This window comes from Meleagris gallopavo, chromosome 15, assembly GCF_000146605.3.
Source record: "Meleagris gallopavo isolate NT-WF06-2002-E0010 breed Aviagen turkey brand Nicholas breeding stock chromosome 15, Turkey_5.1, whole genome shotgun sequence".
In the NCBI taxonomy this organism is placed as follows: domain Eukaryota; kingdom Metazoa; phylum Chordata; class Aves; order Galliformes; family Phasianidae; genus Meleagris; species Meleagris gallopavo.
The window spans coordinates 14,207,025-14,218,438 of NC_015025.2; positions in this window are offsets into that span (position 1 = coordinate 14,207,025).

Below are 11,414 nucleotides of genomic sequence, written 5' to 3' on the forward strand. Positions count from 1 at the left end.
CCATGTCTGTATGCCATACACGGCAGAGCAAAGCATTGTTTCCCATAAAACCACGTGGATCGACGTTAATTAGATTCCTATCCTTTAATTCTTTATTAATTAAATCTTGCATTTGCTTCTCTTTCATTTTGCTGCAGATTAATGCCATTCTGAGCAGTGGGGATTTCCCTGGGCATCCCTTCCCAGCAGCACGTCCAGCCCACGCTCTGCCCAGTGCCCACCACCACCACCCTGGGCTGGAGACCCGACCTGTGCTGCAGCAGTGCTGGGTGTGGGTGGATGCTATTTAGTGTGTCCACATCATTAACGAAGGAGAAAGCACTCCAGCAGCCTGATGGGAGATGGGAGGCAGATACAGCCGCCTGCTCATTTCCGAGCACCAAACAGAAATATTTGCTGCGTGTTTCTGCCTGCTATGTATCATCATTAGCAATTTTGCTGTCTCTGTTAAGCATTTGTCTGTAATAATATAATTTTAAAAACGCCTTTCTTATTGCTTTTAGCCCTTCCAGCAGTGGATTCTCCCTGGTATTTTTATCTTATTTTTTGCATTAACCCTTCACATCTCCCGTGCAGTACCAATCCCCACCCACCTTCCCTTTGCTATATAAACATTTTCCATTATAATTGCTGCTCTCTTTCCACTGCTAAATCACAGAGCCTTTAATTGCTTCCTTTCTTGACCACATAATTGGGCTTTTTGGTCTGCAAGCCACCTCTCATCCTCAGCCATACATTTTCCCACCTTCTCACAGCTCCCCACCTTCCTGAAGCCCACCCATCCATTACTCTCTGCCATGACCACCAGCCCTGCCAAGCAGGAACACTGCCCCAGGCCCACACTAGAACTGGGTTTGCCTGCCCGTGGACAGGCAGCACACAGCATCCCACCTTTGCCAGGCTGTAGGATGTGAGAAAACTCCCGCTGTGCTGCAGGAGGCGTGAAAAATAGGGAAAGGAGAAGCAGTTACAGCATGGTTTCTCTGAGTGTTAAGTCACCTGTGTGACCCCTGCTATGTTTTTCCGTGTGCTGGTGCCTGCATGGGGTGGGAGGCAGAGTTCCAACACTGGGTGCTCACTTTCCCCAGGTGAGACTAACTGACCTCAGCCAGGTTAGCTCTGAAGGCCAACGATAGGAGGGGAGGAAATCTCCAGGCAGTGAGTTAGTGATGCTGTGAGCCTTCCTCTCCAACACGCAGTGCCTGTGCGGCTCAGCAGCCCACTCACTCTCCCTCCCCTTGCCCTTTATGGCAGGCTTCAGAGCAGGGGAGCAGCCTCTGCTTGTTAGCTGCAGGTAATTGGTTGCAGGCGGGGCTGCTCTGGGAGAAGCTCAGGGAGCGGCTCAGGGATGAGAGCTGGGCTGAAAGAGCCGTCACTGTGCCCAGCACCAGTTCACCAGGAGGTGGATCCGGACCCATTCTCTGGATGCTTAACGTCCCCTAACAACAAAGCCCTGCAGTGTTGGAGTTCCCCCCTGGCAGGGGTTGGAACTGGGTGGGCTGTAAGGTTCCTTCCAACCCAACCATTGTGTGACCGTACAATTCTCAAGGAAAGCTGAGAGCCGGGGATATCCTGCACTCAAGAAGCACAGCAAACCCCACGAGGCTGGTGTTAATTGCCAGTTTTGCAGAACGCGACTTGTGAGCAAACTCACTGCTGGAGGCAGGATACGGGTAGCCCTGAGGCAGCTGCCTGCACCATACACACACACACACACACACACACACACACACACTTGTGCGTGCAGCTCTCACATTTTGCATCCCTTTGGATATTGCTGTTGAAAAGCTGCAAAGCCAGTGCTGGTGAGGATCCTCTCTGCAGCCAAAACCCAGTGAGATGTCACCCTGCCCTCCTGCAGCTTCCCCCTGCCCCGAAGATGGGGGCATTTCATCAGCAAAGTCCCGTTGGTAAGCTTCTGGCTGCAAGTTTTGGCTGATGGAACCACACTGAGCCCGTGCAGTCAGAAGTTAGAGAGGGAGTTTGAAGAGCTGACAGGTAGGAAAGGGGCAGGAATGGGAAACAGAGCCCTAAAATGAAGCAGGAATGCAAAGAGAAGATTTTCTTCCCCCATTTAACTGGCAGAAGGTGACACTGGGCCTGTCACCCGCTCTCATTACGTCTCCAAGGCTTTTCATGCAAATTCAGGCAAACAATTTCTCGGCTCCCTTTTAGCGCTCCGGGAGGGCCGATTTCATTTCAGGAGCAGTGGGGAACAATAATCATCTTGAAGTGTCTTCCATCCTGAGAGACGCCGATAAGAGCCGCGCAGTGGACTAACAGCACTAATTTGGCATTTTCAGCTGATAGCTTTGCAGATGACAAAAATCAGCCAACATAAAAGCACGGTGAGCTCCAGAGCAGCGTCACCCCCCGCTCTGTCCCACCCTCCTGTATCCCAAGGGCAGGGTGAATCCCTGTCCTTGGGACACCACTGCTCCTCTCTGTGCTTTCAGTGTGGATGGGATGGTTTTGGGAGGGGAACCGTTGGCAGGGAGCAGGATCCCGCTGTGCCACAGCTGTGCATCTGTTCTGCAGTGTGCCAGAGTTCACCCTGTGTTCCGCTGCTGTCCTAAAAGAGTACCAAGCCCAAACCTTCTGGCTGCAGTTCCAGTCCATCGCATCTTGTCCTCAGCAGCAGAGGATGAAGAACAGACACTTTCACCCTTGTGCTCACTTTTCCAGCTGTTGCTTTGCTGCAGCCTGCTCTTTCTGAGCCTAAAAGCCCAGTTTTCTCAGCTCACCCTTTTGTTTTCCTTCCCCAGTGGTTTTCTGTCCCCATACTCCTCACTGGGTTATTTGCAAGGTTCAGCTGAGCCATAGGCATCAGGGTTGGCAGAGAGTTAAACTAGGGATGCTGGGGCAAGACACACCGGGAAGAGCGATGGTGTTGCTGATGCAAGTCCCCCGCTGCCAGCTGGAAAATGAAATCCCATCCCATGCCTGTGAATGGGATTTCAAAGCAATTTTTTGACCTGAACTGGGGCAAATTGCGATACCAGAATTTTTTTCAGGGGAGAACGGGTGGAGAAACAGCTTTAGGAGAGCTGCAGTGGAGTGTCACAGCTCGACGCATGACTGCTCAACCAGTGCCCATTAATTTTGTTTTCTCCCTGAAGACAGAAATGGGACAAGACGAGCGGCTCTGGTTCTCCCATCCCTTCTCCCAGAGGAAACTTGTAATTTTTGAACCATCTTGAATTTTTCCCAAAGGAAAAATTTTCATTTTTATGAGAGTGACATTTTCAGCCAGCAAACTGTTCTCATGGGAAATTGCTACCTGCTTTTAAATTCACCTCACTCTCCTGAGCTTCGATTTCTTCCTCTCTCCCTTTTTTTTTTTTTTTGTACCAGAGGCACTGAGGACGGGCACTGCTCACCCAGAGCTGCTCTCATTCTCCTGTGAGATCAAAGGCAGTGATGCCCAGGACAGCCCAGGACAGTTGCATTGCGCTTGCTGGCCCACATTCTGGCCATCTCCAGCAACTTCTGCCCTCTGCTCTCACTCCGCTGACATTTATTGTGGCTCTGCCAAAGCTGAAAAAGAAATGATGGCCATTTGCCTTGTCCCTTGCGGGGAAACCATACAAGATTTCTTGTCTCGTTTCCAAATGCAATGGGATAATGTCTCGCTGGTCTGGCTGGTGGTTCTGTGGAGGGAGCTTTGCTAATGCAGCAGTAATGCCCTGTTGATGTAAGCTATGTGTCACCAGGGAATCTGGGATCAGCACTGTTATTTTATTTTTTAGCTCAGGCAGCTTTCATAGGAAGGGATCACCAGAAATCACCTATCCTGTGACGTATGGCACTGTGTGACCACTCCCAGGGACTCTGCAACATCCCAGCAGTCCCCAGCGACCAAAGGCTGAGCACAGCACCAGCCTGGTGAAAGCCTTTAGGGACATGGAAGCATATGCAAGCACAACTTCTTTTCTTTTCCTTTTTTTTCTTTTCCCTTTTTTTTCCTTTCCTTTCCTTTCCCTTTCCCTTTCCTTTCCTTCCCTTCCTTTTTCCCTTCCCTTTTCCCTTCCCTCTCTTTAAGCCTGGGGCTCAACTTGGCCTGTGCCCAGGAACTGAGGAATGGCAGTGAGCTGGTGGGAATGAACAGGGCACTCCTGCATGTACGATGCCTCCCTGAATTATTTACGCTGCCCAACGAGCTCTGTCTCATTTTGCCGAAGGGAAGGACTTAATGGCTCAGCCCCGCCTTACCCAGCTGCTACAGGGAGCAGTGCTCCTGCACTGGGAAAGGCTTTGTGCTGAGATGATGCAATCCTCCGGATAGCTCTTAGAACCAACCAGCATCTTAGAACCAGCGTGGACCACACTGCAACTTTTTCTCTTGCAGGAAAAAATGCTGTGTTTGGCCCAACGTGCAGGGAACCACCTATGAAATGCATGCAAAAGCACTGGCACGCCATTTCTACAAATTGTCAGAGGGGAAGGGGTGAGAAAAAGGAGCTGTCAGCCCTCATCCTTCTCTGGGAAGTGCTGTAGGACGAGATCTCCAGCACTGGCACCTGCTGCCCTATACAGGGCGTGCTGTGGGGCTGAGCTAACCAGTGCTGAGCGTCAGCTCCGTGCAATCAAGGAGGAGGTGTTTGCAGCTATTTAAGCACACACTCCTGCTGAGCAGGCTGTTATCCATGAATCTCCCAAGCCCACTAACGATAAATGCCAAAGCTGTGCTCTCAGAGCCCTGCTGTGAGCCGGGCAGCCCACTGCAGCTCTTCCAAAGTTTCATCATGACCACAGCTGAAGGAAGAAGCTCTTTGCTCTTTCCTTCTCACAAAACCTCAGGACCCTGAATTTGGCATCATCATCCCTTTGCTGCTCTATGGCTTCAGCCTCTGTGCGGCTCTTTGCTGCTTTCCAGTCCCATCCGATTGTTCCAGATCTCTGCATTTGTCCTTGTCTTTCCAACAGGAGATGCTCTTTACCACTGTCTCCTGTAAGCAGGGCTTCATCTGAGATACGTTTAATGAGTGGCAGCAGAACTACCTCGAAAGGTTCTTAAAGCCTCGCTGCTCTTGAAGCTTTTATTCAGCTGGAACGGCTTCTGTGTGAGCCCTTCAACAACAGCTGGAGACTGATGTGTGCTGTGCCTCCTGGGGACCACCAAAAGCAGTGGGAGAGGCCAGCAGGGCAGCACAGAAGTGCTGATCTTGCTCAGAAAAGCCATAACGGAACACCCAGTGCTGCCCGTAAATCCCATTGTCTCATTACGCCGCTGAGCAAAACCCCAAAAGAAGAGAAAAACCCATCACAAAAAACACTCCGCTGTAAAAGCAGAATATTACAAAACTCAGGGCATAAAAATAATAATAAAAGTGCAGGAAAATGTGAAGGCACAGCTCTGTGATGTGCCAGCAGAGTGTCAAGCACTGCGGGGGGAGCGCCAGGGCTCACTTATGGGGCTGTGGGTCCGACCCACAGAACTTCTCTTCCGCATTTCCAGCTCATTACAATTCCTTGGACTCGGGAATATTCATGTGCATTATGAAATGCTTCCCCCCTGCTAATATTTTAATTGCCAGCCGCTTCCTCTTCCAGGCGGGGTGAGGGAATAGGATGCTGAGGAGCGGGGGGGGCATCAGAAACTGCAGATGGAGCTGGGGGGGACCTGGGCAGGGATTAGCACTCTGCACACACGTGCACACACACATAGCACAGCGGGGTTTCTCTGCATGCCGAGAGGAAACCAGTTCAAACAACAGGTCTGGCATGAACATCTCCTGCTCTATAAATAAATCAATAAAGGGAGTGTGCTTTGGCTGCTCCTCCTGCGAGCTGCTTACATTCCCCCCAGTGCTTTAGGTCCTGCTTCAGCCTCACTTTCCATCCCTGCTGTGAGGTTTGTGGGGTGAGGATGTGGCTGTCCCCAGAGCCCCCAGACCCTCAGTGCTGGAGGAGCAATGGGGCTCAGGAAGGGTCACCCCAGAGCAGCCCGCAGCTTTAGGGCTGTTGCCATTTGTTCACGTTAACTTTAAAGTAACAGAGCCAAAAAGGAGGAGGTTGAGCTTGTTTCTGAGTTATTCAGGTGACTTGGCAAAAATATAGGGAGGCAGGGGGAAATTAATTGGTCGTTGTCAGAGGCCTGTGGGAATAGGATTGCTCTATCTGGGATAGCAGGATCCTGCACCCAGAACTGCTGCTGCCTGGCTCAATGGACACATCTGGGGCCACATCCCACTGTCACTGCCCCAGCAGCAGCACACAGAGCAGTGGGGTCCCAGGGCACATCCTGCACCGCAGCCAAATATTGATGGGCTCAGAGCTGCTGGCTGCTGGAGCACAGCACGCTCCCGATGCATTACAAGTGATCAATAATGAGTGGAAATTAATGCAGTGGAAATGTTGCATTCAGAGCCAGTTGAGAGGATGGCTGTGGGCTGTCGGTGCTTCTGGGCCTCATGGGGACAGCAGGACACAGCACAAGATGCAGGTGTTGTCAGGGCATTCCACTGCATCTCCCTCAGTCTGGGGCTTGCAGGATCTCAGGTGGAAAATCAAAGCTCCTTATGGGCTTGCAGTCACAATGTTACTTTAACAATCAAATGGTTTTCATCCCCATAAACCCCATCCTGCTCATGCTTCCTGCAGACTCAACCCAGAGCCCATCTGCTCTCACCTCACTCACATTCCACTGCCTTTTTTTATTGCCTAACAAGTGATTTCTGATGTCATTTTGCCATCAGGCTGAGCTGCTGCTCCCAGCCTGAATTGCTGTGTTGGTGCAACACGAGGTCTCAGCAGGGCTGCGAGGGACAGAGCTCTGAGTCACAGCTACCTGCCGTTCCATGGCCAAGCCAGCAGCTCCCTGCCTCAGCAGTCCCTTCGAAATATTTTCAGCTGGGGGCTGATGCAGTTTCTTTGAGATTGTCTTTTAAGAGAGAAAATGATCCTGTTTTAATTTTAAACAGCAAAATCTCCACTAATTTTCCTGCCCAGCTGTATAACCTGAAACACTACTGGCAGGATGAATTCTTTGCCCAGAAGTGAGCAGAGGTGCTGAGCATGGCTCCCAGCCCTGGCTCCCTCTGCAGCTCCCACATGGTGCTCAGCAGCTCAGCAGCAATGAGGTTCCCCAAACACTTTTAGTGCATAATAGGACTGGTTCAATAATCCCATTACGGTCTGTCTTCAGGATGCCAGGACTAATTGGCAGGCACTGGGACCTGCTTCCCCAGCTGGAATTTTATTGCTCATCGCAATTAACCACAATACTAAAGTCTCTTGGCTGCACATGTGCTATTAGCTCAGTCTGGAGCCATGTCCTTGCTGGGCACTTCCAGGTCCCCAGTGCATTCTGTCCCCAGCCCCTGGCAGGAGCTCATGATTATTGCAATGGCTGATTCTCCTTTGCCTTGTGCCTTTTGCACTAATAGGATTTATTTTGCACATGTCCACTTGGAACATCTTAGTTCACAAAATGCTGAGAGAGGCCGTGCATTGGATATGTGCTTCACTCTGAGCACGGGCAGAGCCTCAGCTCGTTCAGTGTGATGGACACATTTGTTTAAGTGCTATTTTTTTTCTGTGCTACAGTAGTTAAACAGCAATCAGAGCCCATCCCAGCTGTGTGCTTCCAGCTTCTCCAGGCCGTGCCATTTCCTGGGCCTTGGAGGGAGCAGAGGGCTGAGGACAGATCCTGACAACACAGCTGGGGCCTTTTGTTGCCTTTTAAGCAATTCTGGCTTTAGAAACTCCACTCCCACTGTGGCTCTTCCTGGCATTGAGAATCTGTTTGGCTCTATGTTCATATTCCCCATCCCTGAACATGGCTCAGACAACAGTGCCATGGAGTGATGCTCTGAGAGAGAAACAGAACCTGAGAGCTATCACAGGAGACACTTCACAGGGCTCCAATAAGTGATCAGACAAATTCTAGGGAGAAAAAAAATCCCCCAAATATATTAAATAACAAAACAAACTCAGAGCCATGAGTGGATGGAAGCAAGGGGAGCTTTCTGGGGAATCATCAGCAGTCCTGACGGTCCCTTTCCATCACTTCAGCAGCACCAGGATGCTGGTGTGAAGGGCACCGTCTGTGCAGAGCTCAAGTTGTCTTTAGTTTCTGGACATTTTTGAGCCAAGAGCTATGAGATATCTGTGGATGTTTGAGCTGCTGGATGTACCAGGAGTGCTGCTTTGGGATGAGGCTCTGTCATGGGGCAGAATGGGGGACAGCAAAGTATGGCACTTCAGAAGACACTTGTTGAGAAGAGGAGCAGAAGGAGGCTGTAAGGGTTTGTGTTGTTTTGCACAGCCTGGGCTGTGACTAAGGCTGAAACCCACTGGGTCAGGGCGGGGAGGGCTGGACACCGGCTGCACCCTTGGCTTCAGCAGCAGCCATAGTAATGATGGCATTTGTGTTAAACACAGGCTGTCGGAACAGATAACCGCCGAGCAACAACTGAAATTACACTTCATTCCTCTGTTGATTGCTTTTTAGGTTGGATAAAACCCTGTTTTAGTCCATGACTTACAGCAGTAGCTGTTCACCAAAATAAAACTCTCCCCTGAATTCACCCCATTTCAGTTCACAGTTCCAAGCTCCCACTCCATACCCCCGTGCAATGGCATGCATGTGCTGGGAGCCCACAGAATGCATGGGGCTGCCTCCCATTTGGTGCCTCTTCCACACTAAGCTGCTAGCAAATATCACCTGAATACTGTAGGTTTTTTTTTTCCCAAATAACAAAGCCAGCCTCCTTTACCCACTTGGCTGTCCGTGCCCACGTGTCTCCCATGGACATCCCTCATTGCTGCCCCTCATAGTGCTCAGCACACTGCAACATGTGGGGCTGGGGGCTCTCAGCATCCTCCTGGGCTGGCACTGAAGCTCTGATTCCGGCTAAGCACCGCATGCTGGGGCTGTATTTCATGCTTTCTGGTGTCGGCTGATAAACCTTTGATTTTCACTTCTGGGAATAATAGCACGGTAATGAATTATATTCACAAGAATAACTGTAATAGTCATAAAACTGAAAATAGAAGAAAACTGTAAATCAGTCACCCTCTTGTAATGTGCTTACTTCATCTGAATCACCCTCTCTGGGCAGATTATCAATTTTATTTGGCTTTTCTGTCCTAAACTTTTATTAAGTGGGGTGCCTCATGCGTAAAGATCCCGAACACGAGCCATATGTTCCCGGGATTTATCTGTTTATTTTGCCTTCCTGCTCTCTCCCTCCTGCTCACAGCTTTCTGGACCTGCAGGCAGCTGATGTCGGACCGTAAAAGACACATATCCCCAGTGTGGCTTTGCCTTTATCATCAAAAGCACTAAATGCCATCACGCTGCATGGTGATCAACATGCTCCGTGCTGCGCTGAAGGACCTGGTGCTGCTGCACGCTCATAATTCCATGTAATTAAACCAGAAAGCCGTTAGCATCGCTCCCGAGCAATGAGAAGAGCCCATCCCAGCCCCCAGTATGCTGTGAGCTGGTGGCATGGAGCCACTCCTGACCCAAAGCACAGTGACCCCAGCAAGGCTGCGGCAACAGGAGTGACGATTCCAGGGTCACAGAACAGGTTAATGATAAGGAACTTTTCACGGGCATTTCCATCTGTGATCTGAAATCACTGAGTAATGCAGAGACCCAGAGCTGCAGCTCTCCTCTAGAGCTGTGCTTTTGCCATCGTCCTTTCTGCTCCACAGCTGGCACCACGCTGGGCTTGCCCAGTAGCAGCCCTGAGTCTCTGGTTTGGTGGCCACGTGCTCCTGGAGGTGCTGTAAGAGAGGGCTCCAGTGGGGCTTGTGACCTCAAAGATCATCTCTGAGTCCAAGATCCAGATTTCAGGTGTTAACAAAAATCATTTGGGCCAGTAATGACAATTAATGGAGCTGAGCCTATGGGCACATATTGAGGACACTTGGTCGGTCCCTTCAGCACTCAGCAGAACGTTGGCACACAGCTGTGGAGCAAAGGCTGTGCAGTAGAGGAAACCCTCCTGCAAGCAGCTCCTCCACCCTCACTGTATCACTGCTGCCCAGGGCTGCTCCCCGGCCATTCATGGGTGGATTTCCCCACTTCACTGGCGGACATCAGAGTGGAAGCCCAGAAGAGCCCCACCTTGCCAACCTCTCCCAGCTGGAGGTGCTCTGGCTTTTCCAGAGCTGCTATTAGGCCTGATGTAAGGAGAACCGGAGCCTGCTGTGCGGCTCAAAGTGTTCCCGGCTTCAGCAGAGCTGGAGAACAGACAAAGAAACAAATTGCAGAGGTGACTGAGATGGGCCGTGGGTGGAGGACAGGCAGAGAGCTCAATTATTTCCATGAATCACTGAGGTGCTTCGCTCAACATGCAGTGCACGGAGTTATCCCGCACAGATTCCACCAGAGAGCTTCAGCAGGGGAATTATACGGCAACCAGAGTGGTGCTGCCCTGGAGCAATGGGGGCTGCATGGCGGGGATTTACTGCTCTGGTTCACTCGTCTGCATTCCCAGCCACCCTTGAGGCTGGGGGAACCTCGTAGAAATTGGATTTAAAGGACAAATCCGAAGTTCAAAAGTAGCTGCAATTTGAACATCGGTCTGCTTTTTGCAGCCAATTAGCAAGGCAGTAAAAGCAGCGGGAGCACCCTGTGTTTGGACAGCAATAAGAGGGCACTCGAGCCAACCAGTGCACATTGCATGCAGTGCCTGCAGCTCCTGGCTCTGCTGGGGTGAGGGGACCCATTTGGAGGGACCTCAGTCTCCCAGTGAGGACAGAGCGAGGGGTGCTCTGCTGCTCTGAGAGTGTCAACAGGGGGACCTGGGAAAGGTCCTCTGGGTCAGTGAAGCACTGAGGCTCACAACAGACAGGTTTGGTTGGTCAATGAATGGCACAAAACTTGCCATGTCTGGTGTCTGGGGCTCATGCACAAATGCACACAGCTCTTCTGGGGTCTGCTCATACGAGAGGCTCCTTGTGCAGATTCTCATGGTTTCCCAATTTAAAAAAAGGAAGATCTGATACTGTAGTACAGATGTGCCCATGGGTATCTGTCTTCCTTCAGTGTCTTTGGATCCATGGGCCAGCAGCAACCCGAACTGAACAGAGGAGAGTTGTCTCCCTTGTACTCAGCAACTACAGGCATTCACCTAGAAAGGAGAGCAGTGTGAGACCAGCCACTACAAGACTACAGGAGAACCTCCACCATTCCCAGTACTGGCAGTAGGTCACTAGGAATCCTACAAACCCCCTGCACATGCAAGCTGCAGTGATGGGTTGGCCTCCCTGAGCATCTCCTGGGCTCAGTCCCATGCTGGACTCCCATCAGTGGGATGAAATTAACGAGGAGCAGCACGGAGGCAGATCCTGCTCAGAGCGGGATGCAGTGAGGGGGCGGTGGGGAGGGATGCTCGGGGTGACTCAGTGCCCAGCTCTGCTGTCTGCTTTGGAAAGCAGCTCCCTCTCTCCCCACC